Raw genomic sequence first — 6,759 nt, 5'->3', positions numbered from 1 at the left:
ATTTTCACATCTCACCCCTCATCTCATGCAATAATGAGGTGGAGAATAGTCTGCAGTGGCCTGTAGTGGCATAACTATTGCTTCACTTTCACATTTCTTACCGTTAATGTATGGGAAAGACTTGAAAAGACCCGTCTCATAAATTTGCCCATCTGGGTGTGGAGAAGAGTGTAATTCACGGAGTTCTTAAAAGAGTGGCTAAAGCTCACTGAGTCCTGTGGACAAAATCACTAAATGCAAAGTTATTGAACAGCCAATTATCAAAATCTGATAACTGAAACAAAAGCAGAGACAGAAACCTCAAACCACAGGTGCCTGAACCACCCCAAAGCATGGCCTAATGAAAAGCAATTCAGAGATCTCAGATGGGTGTAAGGGCATCATTAGGCACTCATTTGTATCACAGGGGCACGCATGTTTGCAAGTGGATTGGAGACAGCAGAAACGGGATACGCAGGAGACACAAAACAAAGAGAAGCAGCAGCAAGGTAGGCACAGCAATAGGGGCACTGGCAACCCTGAGAAAATGCTGAGCGCTGCAGCTTTCAGCGTGATGCCTCTGCAGTATGGAAGCACAGAGGACAAAAAGAGCTATAAGCACGGACTGTTTCCTAATTGTTTGCTATTGCATTCAGAGACACAGCTCCCTGCATTTATATATTTTGCAAATAAAGATTACCTCCAAGTTAATAAACTCCATTACTTTTCCTAGTTTTTCTAATTGGAAAAAAATATGTGAGATTTTGGGCCTGAAAGAGGATAGTGTTTCAAAAACTTTTCTTTAAAGTMTGCAAAATCAATTTTATGACAGTCAACTCACAAGCATCTAAATGCCCTACAGAACAACAAAGGTTGTGATACCACCCTTATCTGCAGCTTTTGCCCTTGAAGGCTTTAGAGGTGCCACTAGAAAGGCTCACATTAAAGCTACTAGTTCTTGCTATTGTTGGGTGCTCAGATGAAGCACGGAAATTCTGCAAGGTTCCAGCTGCAAAGCCAGGGGGTTTCTCCAGCGACATGGTTCAAAAAGCAAGCCCTGCAGGCACTGAAGTCTATGGTCAAGCCTATTCAAAGATCTTGGAATAACTTGGTGTTGTATAATATTAACCTAAAGCTATGTCTTGAGTGAAGCTCATAGCAGCATTACCATCTCTGTTTTTCATTTCCATGGAGCTTTGCCAGGGCAAATGCAGCTCCAGCTGAGGACCACCAGACCTGATGTCACTTGCTGACAACTTTTTTGGCAGAGCATGGAAAGAACAACAGTCTTTGATTAAAAGACCTGGGCTGGACCAAGGGCTGGACCATTAGTGACAAAATTTCTTGGGCACTGCCTGATGTAAAGAGCAACTTGGCATGGTAAAAATCTGTGTTGTGGGACTCACAGCTGTGAATGCCAAGCTAGCTCTTGGGGATGATGATGGCACCATTCCAGTAGCACAGGTCTCTAGGTTTGAAAATTGATCCTTGATGTCCATACTTGGGGTCTGGAAATTCCATCTCCAAGCTGCCTACCTACCTTGCAGTATACCTGCATTTGAAGGTGGCCCATCAAATTTTATAGAGAACAAAATCAGCTACTTTTTCAGATTTACTCTTTGTTCGGACTCGATACAAATAGTGGGTTTTGATTTCCTTACAAGAGAGCTATATAAAACAAACTGAAGGGGTGAAATTTTGCTCATTCTTCAGATATACATTTCAGATTTTTTTTTTTATTTTAACTGACCACTTCTAAAAATGGTTAGTTATACACAAAGAGATTAAGTAAGCTTGCYGGGATTCTGATGTGTATTTGTAGACACTGCCTTGCAAGGGAAAAATATTCATCGTTTTCAGTGGTGTTTTACTGCTGCTACGGTCCTGCTCGCATAGGATTACTGAGGGAATTGGCAGCAAAAATTTTTCCAACGCATATCCAGCAATGGACTTAAGGAAATGGAAATTCTACACGGAGACATGTTTTGTCTGTGGCTTAACAAAGTGGAGGACTTATTCAACATCAGGGTAAACAGAGGTGACAGGAAGCCAGATAAGAGACCCCCAAAGCCTTTGCCAGGAAAGAAATAACAAAAATAATCTCTTGGTGCTTAGAAGGGAAACCAGGGGCCCACGTTTTACAACTGGCCCACTACTGAAATTTGGAGAGAATAGGCTTTCCAGTGATGGAATCAACCAGTTTCCAGACAAGTTCTTCTTCCTCAGTGGCTGGGAACTGACAATACTTCTATATTAACAGTGCTGGGAATGTAAGTGTAATGTAAAATGAAATATTTATGATGTTATTGCAAGTGCTTCATATAAACTGCAAGTTCCTGTAAGTCTTACTGGCAAGACTGTTTCCTACACTGCCATAGTACGATCTCGTAAAGCCTACAAGTTTAAAGAGCTGCAGTTTAAGCTCCAGAAGAGAAGTCTCCTGACCTGCAGAAGGATAAAAGTATTTTTAAGTCAATATTGTTTTCTTAGGAACTTACTGCTTGCTTGACAGTTCTAGAAATAAACATCCATCGGGGAAAAACTAGTCTGTCTCTCATTCCCTCATACTGCCTCGTTCATTCTTGTTCTGCCCCAGCCTAGTGCTGTCAAATCTTAGTAAAGAAACAAGAGACTTATCCCTTTACCTAAGGGACAGCAATTTTTTTTTCAGTCCACATATCTCTGCTGGCAAACAGTAACTCGTGTCTATTGCTATGGTGATTTCTTTAGTATGTCAACAAGCGTTCTCTGAGGAACTAATTTAAATCACTATCCTGCCATCAACAGACCCTTGGTAACAATCCATGCACCACGTTGATAAGAATAAACAAAGCCGAGCAGCAATATAAGTCATTTAATAAGGCTCCCTCTCCTAGTAACATCAGGATATGTGGAACAGAATTAGCTTTAGCTTAGTTAAAATCAATCATTGAAGAGAATGGTCAAATTCTCTGATTATACTACCAGTGAAAATGCAGCACTTCTGCAAAAAATGATAGATCAGAGCAAGTGGGATCTTCCTTAGTGCATCACCATGATCTCCATCCTGGGCAAGATCTCCTAGGGCAAGAATTTGCCTTGTTTTTATTCTGCAATGTACAGAGCAAACAGAAATTTCTGCCTCTACAGAAATATTTTCTTTCTGGGACTATAATTCCTCTAAATCTGCTGCTCTGTAATTTTTGCAGACAGAGATGAATGGAGTTTTTGTGCCTGCAGAGTTCATGTGCTAAATATCCATGGCAAAATGATATAAACATTTCACATCCCTCAAAGATAAGGAACAGAAATTCCTCAGCCCTCATCTTCCACATCATAACATTTATATTTCTGCTTACCTAGTGTGATCCTTTGGACTGTCTGAGCCAAACAGTTCAGATATTACCACTGAAGGATCACACTAGCACTGAAGGATGCAAAAGGATCACCTCACCTACCACTGGCTAAAGGAATGACAGGTTTCTAGAGGATTTATCTGGTTCCCTGTGACGCCTCACAACCTGGCCCCAGCTGTAGACTGAAGAGTGCATGTACAGTCTCAGGGAGAAAAGGTAAATGTGGTGGGCAGGTTAGTTGTGCAGTTGTGACTCACATGCTCACAGTTAAGCACATTCGCTGACAGAGAAGGAACTTTTCCCCAAGTGAGGTTCATATAGACCCTGAATTTTCCACAGAATCAAACAGGCTTATCTGCAAGTGCATTGTATCCAACAGCTTCTATCTATCGCAAGAGCATTTGGCAGTAGGATCACTTCAGACCTCCTGTTTACTGATTGCAGCTAGTGACCGTTTAGCTTTTCAAAGATATCAATGCTTGCAACATAATTCACCTGAATCTCTTTTTATACTGACAATTCAACACAATGAGCTTCGCTTGACAGATACAGAAGTATTTTTTATAGATTCCCCATTCCTGGGTAAAAGCAGAGGCATACAATAGAGACTACACCAGTATGTGCACAAAGGGGGAAAAAGCACTTGTGATCGGCCATATCAAAAGGCTGAAGAGGAAAGACAGCCTCAGGATCCAGTCCAGAAACCCCAAATCCATCCAAATATATGTTGTCTGTAACGCCTTATTAAAAAGCAGCCTAAAATCTAACCTCTGCCAATGAGGAAATTTATTTACCACTGGATTTATTTTAGCAATTTGCTTCATCAGATGCCATGCAGCAGGTGGAAACAGGTCAGGCCTCAAAGGAAAAGCTGACAGTAAATAACCAAAGCATTTTTCTGTGAAAAAGTCCACAGTAAGTTGTTTTTCTGCCCCTTAACAAAAATCCTGTTTGTCATGATTTGGACTCTAAGGTCGTCTCACAAAAATACTTGAAAAAAAACTTTCATTATGATTTCTTCTCAAATCTCAGTGAATTCCTACCACACAGTGCCTGTTTTTTCACTTCTTGCTAAATATGATGAATTTCTAAACCAGAGGGCAGCTTGCTTTATTTCTACATAACTGGGAAGTTCAGAGTTATTTGATGTGATCTCCAAGTGAAGCATAGAGGGAAAACAGGATACTGTATCTGGCAGCAAATATGTGGCAATCACGCAAAGTAAACTCTTGATATGTCAGTAATCTCTCTTTTGGCTTATCCCTGATACAATTTAAGGCTCTGGAAAAAGCCACCAAACCATTGCATAAGTGTGATGGAACTTTTTAGTCATGGCAATTTGCTTCTCATGGGATTCTAACAGTCAGAAAATACGGTGAACTGGAAGGAACAAACCCTGAGGTGCAAGTCCCGAGTCTCCTAGTCCTACCTAAGCTTGTCAATGAGAATTGTGGGCAGGTAAACCTGAGGGAAAGGGTGGCTTAACAGAATTCCCTCTTTCCTGTTTTCTTTTGGCCCACAGTATGCCAACAAACCCTTTAGCCTCAAAGCCTTTAAATCAGAAGAATGGGGAGAATGTTTGCAGATTGTTAGGAGGATGCAATACTAAACAGTACAAGTAAAAAGAGTAGAAGAGATGTATCTTCAGTTTTTCCTGCAAGCATCATTTTTTGATCCTTTTTTGTGTCTTTTTTTAGCTCTCAGATGACATTATTTACTGCGAAAAATGGACTCGTCTGTGCCCATTTGTCCTTTTAAAACCCACGTTTTCCACTCTGTTCCTCCTAAAGGAACATTCTAGAGAGATGGAAACAAACAATCAAAGAAACAAAACAAACAAACAAAAGCTTAGGGGCCGACCGGTATACAGGCAGCAGGTGCTCCCCCTACATACCCTACTAATCTTTGGAAGAGGTGACATCAGAGACTTTCAAGGTGGGATTTTGAGGCACATGTTGGCCCTACAGAGGCAAAAGGGGCTTCACAGAAGGGACAAGATAGACCAAGACTTCCCTCCCCACCTGGTGGGCCTGAGCCTCACCTAAATCCCATAAAGCGCCCACACAACCTTGGCAGCTGTGCACGGGTATGGACCCGCCATGGCTGTCTTACATCGGAAAAGCCCTCAGGCCCCATGATGCTTGTTTGCTTGGGAGCAGCACAGGGAAATCATTAGAGAAAGATATGCTGGAGCTCCACAGCTGCAGTCACAGGCTCCCATGACGACACCAGCAATGGCAGGGGAAAGCAAAAAGGAGGAAAGAGCAAGTGGTTAAACACCACACATGTGCCCCTGTCCCACCTGTATGGTAGCTTGGCCACCAACTCACCTGCGTTTGGCGCAGCAGGAGCTGCGGCATCGATTCTTCCTTCCCAGGAGCTCAGGAGCAGGGCTGGAGCAGCCCTGTCTCCTTTGCCCTTGCCTCAGCTCACTAACCCCAGCCATAACCCCTGGGCAGGGGAGCCCTCTTCATGCACCCCGGGGGCCTGGAATGTTCCATTGCCAACGGCCAATGGCCAACAACAACCACCCGCCAACTGGCAATGACCAACAACAAACTGCCAATGGCCAAAAACCAACTGGCAATGACCAACAACCAACCACCAACTGCCAGTGGCCAACAACGAATTGTCAATGGCCAACAACCAACTGCCAGCTGCCAATGGCCAACAACCAACTGCCAATTTCTAATGGCCAACAACCAACTGCCAATGACCAACTGCCAACTGACATGGTGACTCTCTACAACGGGACTCCGATTCGCAGAGCCCTGTTTCTCCCCCAGGGCAGGTCCCAGCCCCCTGGCAGCAGGTTTGAAATGCTCGGGCACCTTTTGGCAGCGCTCGTGGGAGTTACTGCCCGGCGAGAGGGAGGAACAGCCTTTTGCAGGCAGGAAGATCAAGGCATGGTTTAAAATGTGAAATGGCTGCTGTGCAAAAAGAAATGTGAGGCAGCTGGAAAACAGCTCTGTTCTCTTTCTTTCCGGGCAACCCTCGAAGGGAAGGGCTCTGGAGCGGACGCTCGTGCCGGAGCTCCTTGTCTAGAGACGAGCCACTGCGGCCCAAAGCCGCCGAGCGAGAGAACGCAGGCAGCGAGCAGCGCGAGGCWGCCCCGGCGCCGACCCCTRAGCGGGCAGCGCGGAGCCCCGTGCCCGAGGCGGCTCTGACTCAGCGGGGGCGGAGCCGGCAGCACCGGCGGGAGCTCAAAGGCCGCCCCCAGGGAGCGCGGGCGACCAGAGCGCGGCGCGGCAGTTCGCGCAGGCAAGGCGAGCAGGACGGGCGAGCAGGGAGGTCCCTCCCCGGCGAGCAAAAGAATCCTGCCCACAGTCTCTCCCGTCAGCAGAAAGGCGGGGGAAACCATGGTGTCTGCTCGCCAGAAAACTCGCGCCAGGAAGACTGTCGCAACCCAGACTGAACCGCCACAGAAGCATGCAGCGGTGCAGGT

This window comes from Nothoprocta perdicaria, unplaced genomic scaffold (genome assembly GCF_003342845.1).
Source record: "Nothoprocta perdicaria isolate Ctin4 unplaced genomic scaffold, notPer1 scaffold_362, whole genome shotgun sequence".
Taxonomy (NCBI): domain Eukaryota; kingdom Metazoa; phylum Chordata; class Aves; order Tinamiformes; family Tinamidae; genus Nothoprocta; species Nothoprocta perdicaria.
The sequence above is the reverse complement of the archived record's forward strand: the minus strand, read 5'-3'. Positions refer to the sequence as shown.